We start from the raw sequence: 11,973 nt of genomic DNA, 5'->3' as shown, positions 1-11,973 counted from the left end.
TGGTTTCCTGAAAAAAAAAGAGCTCACCCCCTTGAGGGGAGCGGGAGGACCTAACTCAGGGAACATCATTGTCTGAAAACCCACGTACCAGGCCCCTCCCCCAGAAAACCAACCAGGAAGGAAGAAAAAAAAAAAAAGACTACAAGGGAACAACCACCACTACTTCATAAATACAACTTTTATTTTTAACTCTTTACCAATATTCTGGTTCTTTTTTTTTATACATACAGATAATTTTTTAACCTATTTACCACCACACTGAGATGTCCAGTACATCAAATTCTTTAATAACCTTCTAACCTGAACTTTTTGATACATACACCCGTGTTTTTCTTTTGCTTTTCTATTTTTTTAATTATTTTTTAATTTTAACTTAGTTTAGTCTAGTTTATTCTTTTTTAATTTTTATTTTCTACTATACATATAGAGTTAAACTTCAAGGTAATCCCCTGTCCCCAATCAATGCTACCCCTATAGGGAGACCAGTTTCTAAAAATCCTCTGTGCTTTACCTATTTATGGCTTTCCCCTCAAACCCTGGCAACTCAATGTTTTTACTAGTTCTGTTTTTTTCCCCCCACAATATTATGTATTAGAACCATAGAGTAGGCCGGATTTTCCGTTGGCTTCTTTCACTTTGTAATATGCATTTAAGTTTCCTCCATGTCTTTTCATGGCTTGATATCTCATTTCTGTTCAGCACTGAATAGTAGTTTATTGTCTATATGTACCATAGTTTATTTATCCATTCATCAATAATGTGGGACTTCTTGGTTATTTTTTAGTTTTTGCAATTATGAATAAAACTTCTATAAACATCCGTGGGCAAGTTTTTGTGTAGACATAAGTTTTCAACTTCTTTTGATAAATACCAACAAGTACAACTGCTGAATCATATAGTAAGAATGTTGTCGTTTTATAAGACACGACCACACAGTCTTCAAAAAAGGCTGGACCATTTTGCATATCCACCAGCAATGAATGAAAATTCATGTTACTCTACATTTTTGCCAGCTATTGTCACTGTTCCAGATTTTGGCCATTCTAATAGATTTGTGGTGGGATCTCATAGTTTTTTAAGCTTGCATTTCCCTGGTGACATATGATGTGGAGCATCTTTTTATATATTTTTTTAAAAAAGATTTTATTTATTGATACAAAAGTTGGGTATTCATCCTTTCTGGTGGAGGCATAATATTCCATTGGATGGGACTGGAGATTTTGCTGAGTGAAATAAATCAGGCAGAGAGAGTCAATTATCATACAGTTTCACTTACTTGTGGAGCATAAAGAATAACACGGAGGACATTAGGAGAAAGAGAGGAGAAGGGAGTTGGGGTAAATCAGAGGGGTAGATAAACCACGAGAGACTGTGGATTCTGAGAAACAAACTGAGGGTTTGGGAGGGGAGAACTGTGGGGGATGGGTGAGCATGGTGTGGGTATTAAGGAGGGCACTTATTGCATGGAGCACTGGGTGTGATGCATAAACAATGAAATTGGAACACTGAAAAAATAAAATAAAGTTAAAAAAAGATTTTATTTATTTGAGAGAGAGAGAGAAAGAGAGAGAGAGAGATCACAAGCTGGTGGGAAGGGGCAGAGGGAATGGGAGAATGAGCAGGGTGCCCAACACAGGGCTGGATCCCAGGACCCTGGGAACGTGATCTGAGTGAAAGCAGATGCTTAACTGGGCTACCCTACTGCCCCATCTTTTTATATTCTTACTTGCCATTTGTATATCTCCTTTTGTGAGGTGTCTGTTAAGATGTTTGGCCCATTTTTTATTGGCTTATTTTTTTTTATCATTGAGATGTGAGAGATCTTTGTAAATTTTGGATACTATCCTTTATCAGCTGTGTCTTTTCTAAATATTTTTCCCAGTCTGTGGCCTGTCTTCTTGTTCTCTTGACATTGCTTTTTGCAGCACAGAAATTTTTAAATTTAACAAAGGATAACTTATCAATTTTTTTCATGGATCATGCCTTTGGTGTTGAATCTGAAAAGGCATCACCATACCTAATTTCATATAGGTTTTCTCTTATGTTATCTTCTAGGAGATCTATAGTTTTGCATTTTACATTTATGTCTGTAATCTATTTTGATTTAATTTTGTGAAAGATGTAAAGTATGTGAACAGATTAATTTTTGTGCATGTGGATGTCCAATTTGTCCAGCATCATTTGTTGAAGACACTTTCTGTGTTTCATAGTATTACATTTGTTACTTGGCCAAAGATTAATTGACTATATTTATGTGAGTATATTTCCGGCTCTCTATTCTGTTCATTGATCTATTTGTCTTTTATATCTCCAATACCATATTGTGTTGATTACTGTCACTTTTATAGTAAGTAATAAGTACAGTAAGTAGCTTACTAGGTAACATCAGTTCTCCAACTTTGCTCTTCTTTAATATTGTATTGGCTATTGTGGTTCATTGATTCTCCATATAAAATTTAGAATCAGTTTGTAGATATCCAAAAAAAATGACTTTCTGAGATATTGATTAAATCTAAAGATCAAATTGGGAAAATTGACATCTTAATAATTTTGATTTTTCTACCCATTATCATGGAGTATCTTTCCACTTATTTATTATTCAACTTATTTATTTCTTTTTTTGATTTTATTTATCAGAGTTTTGTAGATTTTCTCATATATATCTTGTACATATTCTATTAGACTTATATCTGAGTATTTTACTTTTTGTGTGATAATGTAAACAGTATTTTGTTCTTATTTTCAAATTCTACTTGTTCATGTTCATTGCTGATACATAGGAAAAGCATTAAATCCTGTATATTAACCTCATATCCTGAAACCTTAGTATAATCACTTAGTAGTTCTGGGAGTTTAAAATGGTTTTTTGGTAGACAACATATAGTTGGCTTCTGTTTTTTGATCCGTTCTGATAATCTCTGTCTTTTAATTGGTGCACTTAGAACACGAGCATTAAAAGTGATTATTGAGGGGCGCCTGGGTGGCTCAGGGGTTTAAGCCGCTGCCTTCGGCTCAGGTCATGATCTCAGGGTCCTGGGATCGAGTCCCATGTCAGGCTCTCTGCTTGGCGGGGAGCCTGCTTCCCTCTCACTCTCTCTGCCTGCCTCTCTGCCTACTTGTGATCTCTCTCTGTCAAATAAATAAATAAAATCTTAAAAAAAAGTGATTATTCATATAGTTGGGTTAATATCTACACTGTCAAAAGTACATGAAGACAAGTGAAAATGAAAACACAATGGCCCAAGAATCTATGAAATGCAGCAAAAGCTGTTCTAAGAAGGAAGTTTATAGCAACACTGATTTACCTTAACCTTACACCTAAAGGAGCTAGAAAAAAGAAGAAGAAGAAGAAGAAGAAGAAGAAGAAGAAGAAGAAGAAGAAGAAGAAGAAGAAGAACAACAACAACAACAACAACAACAACAACAAGAGCAAACCTCAAAGCCAGTAGAAGGAAGGCAATAATGAAGATTAGGAATGAAATAAACCAAATAGAAACTGTATTAAAAAGTATTAAAATAGATCAATGAAACCAGGAGCTTGTTCTTTTAAAAAATGAACAAAATTGATAAAATTTTAGCCAGATTCATCCACAAGAGAGAGAGAAAAAGGCAGGGGGAGAACTAAAATAAACTAAATCAGAAATGAAAGAGGAGAAAGAACAACCAACATTACAGAAATACAAAAGATTATAAGAGAATATTACGAAAAACAATATATTAACAAACTGCACAACCTAGAAGAAATGGATAAATTCCTAGAAACATATAACCTCCCCAAATTGAATCAGGAAGAAACAGAAAATTTGAACAGACAGATTACCAGCAATGGAACTGAATCAGTAACCAAAAAACTCCCAACAATCAAAAGTCCAGTACCAGATGACTTCATAAGTGAATTCTACCAAACACTTAAAGAAGAGTAAAAACCTATTATTCTCAAACTATCCCCAAAATAGAAGGAATAAAATCATCCAAATTTATTCTATGAGGCCAGCATTACCCTGATACCAAAACCTGGTAAAAACACTATAAAAAAAGAGATCTTCAAGCCAATATTTCTAATGAACATAGATGCAAATATCCTCAACAAAATATTAGCAAACCAAATCAGCAATAAATTAAAAAATTCATTCATCACAATCAAATTTGATTTCTTCCTGTGATGAATAAGGATAGTTCAATATTTGCAAATCAATGTGGTACATCACATCAACAAGAAAAAAATAAAAACCATATCATCAATTCAATTGATGAAGAGAAAGCATTTGACAAAGTACAATATCCATTCATGATTAAAACTCTCAACAAAATAGGTTTAGAGGGAATATACCTCAACATAATAAAGGCCATATATGAAAAATCCACAGCAAACATCATACTCAATGGTGAAAAACTGAGAGCTTTTCCCAAAGATCAGGAATAAGAGAAGGATGTTCACTCTCACCACTTTTATTCAACAGAGTACTGGAAGTCCTGGCCACAGCAATCAAATAAGAAGGAGAAATAAAAGGGATCCAAACTGGTAAGGAAGAAGTAAAACTTTCACTATTTGCAGATGACATGATACTATATATAGAAAACCCTAAAGAAATCACCAAAAAATCATAGAATTGATAAATGAATTCAGTAAGTTCACAGAATACAAAATCAATATACAGAAATCTATAGTACTTCTATACACTAGTAGTGAAACAGCAAAAAAGATATTAAAAAAAATCTCATTTACAATTGTATCAAAAATAATAAAATACCTAGAAATAAACTTAACCAAAGAGATGAAAGACCTATACTCTGAAAACTATAAAACACTGATGAAAGAAATTGAAGATGACATGAACAAATGGAAAAATATTCCATGTTAATAAGCTGGAAGAACAAATATTGTTAAAATACCCCTACTTCTCAAAGCAATCAAAAACATTTTTTCACAGAACTAGAATAAATTATCCTAAAATTTTTATAGAACCACAAAATACCCCAAATAACCAAAACATTCTTGAAAAAGAACAAAACTGGAAGTACCAAAATCCCAGAGTTCAGGATAAACTACAAAGCTATGGTAATCAAAACAGTATGGTACTGGGACAAAAATAGACACACATGAATAGAACAGAATAGAGGACCCAGAAATACACCCGTAAATACATGGTCAATTAATTTTCAACAAAAGAATCAAACTATGCAATGGGAAAAAGTCAGCCTCTTCAACAAAGAGTATTGAAAAAAACCAGACAGCTATATGTAAAGAATGAAACTAGACCACCTTTTTACACCATACACAAAAATAAACTCCAAAATGGATTAAAGACTTAAATTTGAGACCTAAAACCATAAAAATCGCAGAAGAGAGCACAGACAATAATTCTCTGTCATCAGCTGTAGCAACATTTTTCTAGATATCTCCTTAGACAAGGGAAGCAAAAGTAAATTATTGGGACTGCATCAAAACAAAAAGCTTCTGGATTTTCCATATAAACCACCCCCAAACTTCTAGAACTCATACAGCAATTCAGCAACATGGCAAGATACAAAGTCAATGTACAGAAATCAGTGGCTTTCTGATACACTAACAATGAAAATACAGAAAGGCAAATTAGAGAATCGATTCCATTTACTATAGCACCAAGAACCATAAGATGCCTGGGAATAAACCTCACCAAAGAGGTAAAGGATCTATACTCGAGGAACTACAGAACACTCATGAAAGAAATTGAAGAAGACACAAAAAGATGGAAGACCATTCCATGCTCTTGGATCGGAAGAATAAACATTGTTAAAATGTCTATACTGCCTAGAGCAATCTATACTTTTAATGCCATTCTGATTCAAATTCCACCAGTATTTTTCAAAGAGCTGGAGCAAATAATCCTAAAATTTGTATGGAATCAGAAGAGACCCCGAATTGCTAAGGAAATGTTGAAAAACAAAAACAAAACTGGCGGCATCACGTTACCCAATTTTAAGCTTTACTACAAAGCTGTGATCACCAAGACAGCGTGGTACTGGCATAAAAACAGACACATAGACCAGTGGAACAGAGTGGAGAGCCCAGATATGGACCCTCAACTCTATGGTGAAATAATCTTCGACAAAACAGGAAAAAATATACAATGGAAAAGAGACAGTCCCTTCAATAAATGGAGCTGGGAAAACTGGACAGCGATATGTAGAAGAAAGAAACTCGACGATTCTCTTACACCATACACAAAGATAAACTCGAAATGGATAAAAGACCTCAATGTGAGACAGGAATCCATCAGAATCCTAGAGGAGAACATAGGCAGTAACCTCTTCGATACCAGCCACAGCAACTTCTTTCAAGATATGTCTCCAAAGGCAAAGGAAACAAAAGCGAAAATGAACTTTTGGGACTTCATCAAGATCAAAAGCTTCTGCACAGCAAAGGAAACAGTCAACAAAACAAAAAGGCAACCCACGGAATGGGAGAAGATATTTGCAAATGACAGTACAGACAAAAGGTTGATATCCAGGATCTATAAAGAACTCCTCAAACTCAACACACCCAAAACAGATAATCATACCAAAAAATGGGCAGAAGATATGAACAGACACTTCTCCAACGAAGACATACAAATGGCTATCAGACACATGAAAAAATATTCATCATCACTAGCCATCAGGGAGATTCAAATCAAAACCACATTGAGATACCACCTGACACCAGTTAGAATGGCCAAAATTAGCAAGACAGGAAACAACGTGTGTTGGAGAGGACATGGAGAAAGGGGAACTCTGTTATACTGTTGGTGGGAATGCAAGTTGGTGCAGACACTTTGGAGAACAGTGTGGAGATTCCTTAAGAAATTAAGAATAGAGCTTCCCTATGACCCTGCAATTGCACTGCTGGGTATTTACCCCAAAGATACAGATGTAGTGAAAAGAAGGGCCATCTTTACCCCAATGTTTATTGCAGCAATGGCTATGGTCGCCAAACTGTGGAAAGAACCAAGATGCCCTTCAACGGATGAATGGATAAGGAAGATGTGGTCCATATACACTATGGAGTATTATGCCTCCATCAAAAGGGATGAACACCCAACTTTTGTAGCAACCTGGATGGGACTGGAAGAGATTATGCTGAGCCAAATAAGTCAAGCAGAGAGAGTCAAGTATCATATGGTCTCACTTTTTTGTGGAGCATAACAAAGAACATGGAGGACAGGGGGAGATGGAGAGGAGAAGGGAGTTGAGAGTAATTGTAAGGGGAGATGAACCATGAGAGACTATGGACTCTGAAAAACAACCTGAGGGTTTTGAAGGGGCGGGGGCTGGGAGGTTGGGGAAGCAGGTGGTGGGTAATAGAGAGGGCACGTATTGCATGGAGCCCTGGGTGTGGTGCAAAAACAATGAATACTGTTATGCTGAAAATAAACAAATAAAAAAAAAGAACTAAAAGATAATCTCCTGAGTGGGAGAAGATATTTGTAAATGACATGTCCAATAAAGGGTTGGTATCCAAAATACATAAAGAACATATACAACTTAACACCAAAAATAACCTGCCAAATAATCCAATTAAAAATAGGCAGAAGACATGAACAGCTGTTTCTCCAAAGAGGACATACAGATGGTTAACAGACACATGAAAAGATGCCCAGCATCACTCATAATCAGGGAAATGCAAAACACAACCAAAATGACATATGTCATACCTGTCAGAATGAATAAAATAAGAAATACAAGAAACATGTTCTGGTGAAGATATGAAGAAAAAGGAACATTTATGCACTGTTGGCTGTAATGCAAACCGGTGCAGCTATTGTGGAAAACACTTGACATTCTTCAAAAAATGAAAAATAGATGTGCTCGCTTCAGCAGCACATATACTAAAAAATGAAAAATAGCATTTCTATAAGATCCAGTAATTCCTCTACTAGGAATATACCCAGAGAATATGAAAATACTAAATTAAAAGGATATATGCACTCTTATGTTTATTGCAGCATTATTTACAATACTCAAATTATGAAAGCAACCCAAGTGCCCATTATCAGATGAATGGATAAAGATGTGGTACGTATGTGTTTATGTATGTATGTATGTATGTATCTATGTAGATAAATATATAGAGTGGAATATTACTCAGCCATAAAAGGATTGAAATCTTGTCTTTTGCAACAACATAGATGGGTCCAGAGGGTATAATGCAAAGTGAAATTGTTGGTGATATTATTTTGAATACGCTATTCCCTGTTAGATCAATTATGTATAACAAAAATTGAAGCTTTTATCTTACCTTCATCTATTCCTTCTTTGATCTTTTCCCTTACTTTATGTAGATATGAATTTCTGACCTATATCATTTCCCCTCCCTCTAAAGAATTTTAACATTTCTTACAAGGCAGCTCAACTGGGAACAAATTCCCTCAATTTTTATTTGCCCAAGAATGTCTTTATTTGTCTTTCACATTTGAAGGATATTTTGCAGGGTACATATGGATGTTTTTCTCTTTCAACACTTAAAATGTTTCACTCTATACTCATTCATTCCATGGTTTTTGAGGAGAAGCTGGATTGTTGTAATTTTGTTAAATTAACATTTGTTCAGTAGAGCCTTATGTGGAGTGTTGGATGGTGAGCCACTGGTCAACAAAGACCACAGTGAGATAGAAAAGTTTATTACTCACAGGTCCTGGAGGAAGTACACAACATGCTTGTGGAGCCACACAAGGATATCAAGGCAGGGTACAGGCAGAATGCTATTAAAGGGAACTGAGGCTTATGCCTTTATTGAGGTCTTTGGTTAAAGTGCTTCTGGGGACACCAACCCGGTCCCCAACCCAAGGCTGGATTGGTCAATTCAAATAAAAATATTGCGGTTTTGGTAAGCTCTGAGGGGTCTTATCTAAGGAGTGCACAAGAAGTAGCTGGGAATCAGGAGAGACGGTTTATCACCAGAAGTATGATGGAAGTCAAACAGGAACTTAACATTCTTTACTGTGTGGGGTATTATCTAGGGCATATATTCACAGAAGTGGCTAGAATCAGTTCAAAGCCTCTGCAAGCATTTAGCCACACAAAATAAATGCCAAAGCATTGATACAGATGTAATTCTTCTCTTAATTTCTCTATAGGTGAGGTGTTCTTTCCTCTGGCTTCTTTTGGAAATTTATCTTTGATTTTGTAGAGTTTGAAAATGATATGCTTACGTGTAGTTTTTTTTTCTTATTTTTTTATTTTTTCAGCATAACAGTATTCATTGTTTTTGCACAACACCCAGTGCTCCATGCAAAACGTGCCCTCCCTACTACCCACCACCTCTTCCCCCAACCTCCCATCCCTGACCCTTTAAAACCCTCAGGTTGTTTTTCAGAGTCCATAGTCTCTTATGTTTCACCTCCCCTTCCAATTTTTTTAAATAAACATATAATGTATTTTTATCCCCAGGTGTACAGGTCTGTGAATCGACAGGTTTACACACTTCACAGCACTCACGATAGCACATACCCTCCCCAATGTCCATAACCCCCTCCAGCTCTCCCAACCCCACCTCCACCCAGCAACCCACAGTTTGTTTTGTGAGATTAAGAGTCATTTATGGGACATTGCTCCAGAGGCTACACTGGGGTGAAGCTCACGCGGGGTCAGCGTGGCCCCAGCTCCCGCAGGCTTACGTGTAGTTTTATGGAATTTTTCTGCTTGGTGTTTTCTATGCTTCCTGGATCTGTGGATTGGTGTCTGATATTAATTTTGTGAAAATTATCTGTCATTATCATTTCAATTCCTGAATTTCTTAGGACCATGTAGCAAGCCTATCACTCACAATTTTTAGTAACCACCAGTGATTGTGAGTTGAGTATGTATGAAACCACAGAGCATAGCCTCTGTAAGTGCTGAAATTGTAGGTGCTGAAATAAATAAATGCCTAGTAAAGGAAAGATATGACCTTAGTTGTTTTAAATGCAATGATAGGGGCACCAAGATGGCTCACTTGTTAAGCATCTACCTTTTGCTCAGGTCATGATCCCAGGGTCCTGGGATCGAGCCCTGCATCAGGCTCCCTGCTTGGCAGGAAGCCTGCTTCTCCCTCTCCCACTCCCCCTGCTTGTGCTCCCTCTCTCACTGTTTCTTTCTCCAATAAATAAATAAAAACTTAAATGCAATGATATAGGATTTATACATAGTATTACCATTTAATCCCATATGAATATTCTTCTATTGTTTTTGGAGATCCAACACAACTGTCTCTAGGGTAGTGAATTGGACCTGGAATTTGCTGTCTAAAAACAAACACATTCATGAAAAAATTACAGATAACACTAGTTTCTTTCAGTATGTCATCAGATAATCAGTTTGGGGTGAAAGGCTATACATATAGAGACAGTTCACAAAAACCTAACTGGAATTCTTTCCTAGGAAATATTTCTCTTGCCTTCTAAGAGTCTTATATTTCAGCAGATATTTTATTTATGAGGGACAGTTCTCCTTTTTTGTTTTTATTATAATGAAGTATATAAATAAATTCATTATCAGTTGAGGTATTAAAAGCATACACTAGTTACTTAATTTATATAGTTGGAGTGAAGTGAATAGCCTCTATTTAGCATTTATAACTGGCCAGTTAAGTGAAGAGAAGCCAATGGTACAAAGATATTCATTGAGGTTTTCCTTCTTAAACTTCAGTGTACATGAGCCCATAGGTATTAGATTTAATAGATCATTGGTGGGCTTGAGATACTGCATTATTCAGAAGCATCCCAGGTGATTCTGTTGTCAATGAGATTTTGGTCACATTTTGAGAGACAAGGCACTAAAATTGCTCAAATATTCATAACCATCACTTTAGATTTTGAATTCTTCTTTTTTTCTTAATAAGAAAGTTTACCTTACAAATTAAACAAGAAAAAGAAATAAAAAGCACTCAAATTGAGAAAGAAGAAGCAAAACTCTTACTATTTGCAAATGAAAAGATACTATACATAGAAATCCTAACGATCCCACCAAAAATATTTGGAACAAATAAGGAAAAGGATTGTGGGATGGGCTACATCAGTAGCAACTGAGAGCTATAAATTTCCTGTTACAAAATAAATGAGTCATGGAGATGTAAAGTACAAAATAAGGAACATAGTCAATAATATCGTAATAACTATATATGATCACAGATGTTAACTAAGATGGTGATTATTTCATAATGTATATAAATGTCAAACCACCATGCTGTACACTTGAAGCTATACAATATTGTATGTCATACTTAAAAAATAGTTTATGAAAAATTATGTACAATAGTGTCATAATTTTATTTTTATATGTATCTATAAAATGTTTATATACTATGTAAATACAAATATATGTTAATTACATATAATAAAGTATACATAAATACATGTATGGGTAAATGATAGGAGAAATATATAGTAAATATATATATATACACACACACTAAGTTAACTATACTTATCAGTGATTAGTGAAATGAAAGCAATTTGTTGTTTTTTTTTGCTTTTTTACATTTTCATTTTTTCCCTACCATTAACCTGTAATGTTTTTGTTTGCAGAAAAAAGAAATAAGCTACAAAAATAATAGTTACTACAGAATGTTATAAGTGATTTGTTGATTAGTCTATAATGCCCAGTAGGTTGATCTCATTCTACAGGGACTCTTTTGGTGGCCTTGAGGGAGTTTCAGTATTCTCCTCATAAATGGGTTTGAAGATGGAAAAAAATAAATATCTTTCCTTCCAAACTGCATTTTTCAAGGAAAAATAGTGGGCTTTGACATTTTTGTTCTTGTATCTTAAGAGCTCTTCATGAAAGTTTATATTTTATGGCATCTCTGCATCTTCTTACAAGAATTGGGTGAGAATGCGGTGCTTTATTTTATTACAATTATTCTTTCCATGAAAACATGATAGGAAATACCATGTTAGTACCAAGAGTTTTTCATGATGCAACAAAATTAATGAAAAATATTTTTCAGATGATTTATCTTTCAAATGGAATATCTTG

This window comes from Meles meles, chromosome 4 (assembly GCF_922984935.1).
Source record: "Meles meles chromosome 4, mMelMel3.1 paternal haplotype, whole genome shotgun sequence".
NCBI lineage: Eukaryota > Metazoa > Chordata > Mammalia > Carnivora > Mustelidae > Meles > Meles meles.
The sequence above is the reverse complement of the archived record's forward strand: the minus strand, read 5'-3'. Positions refer to the sequence as shown.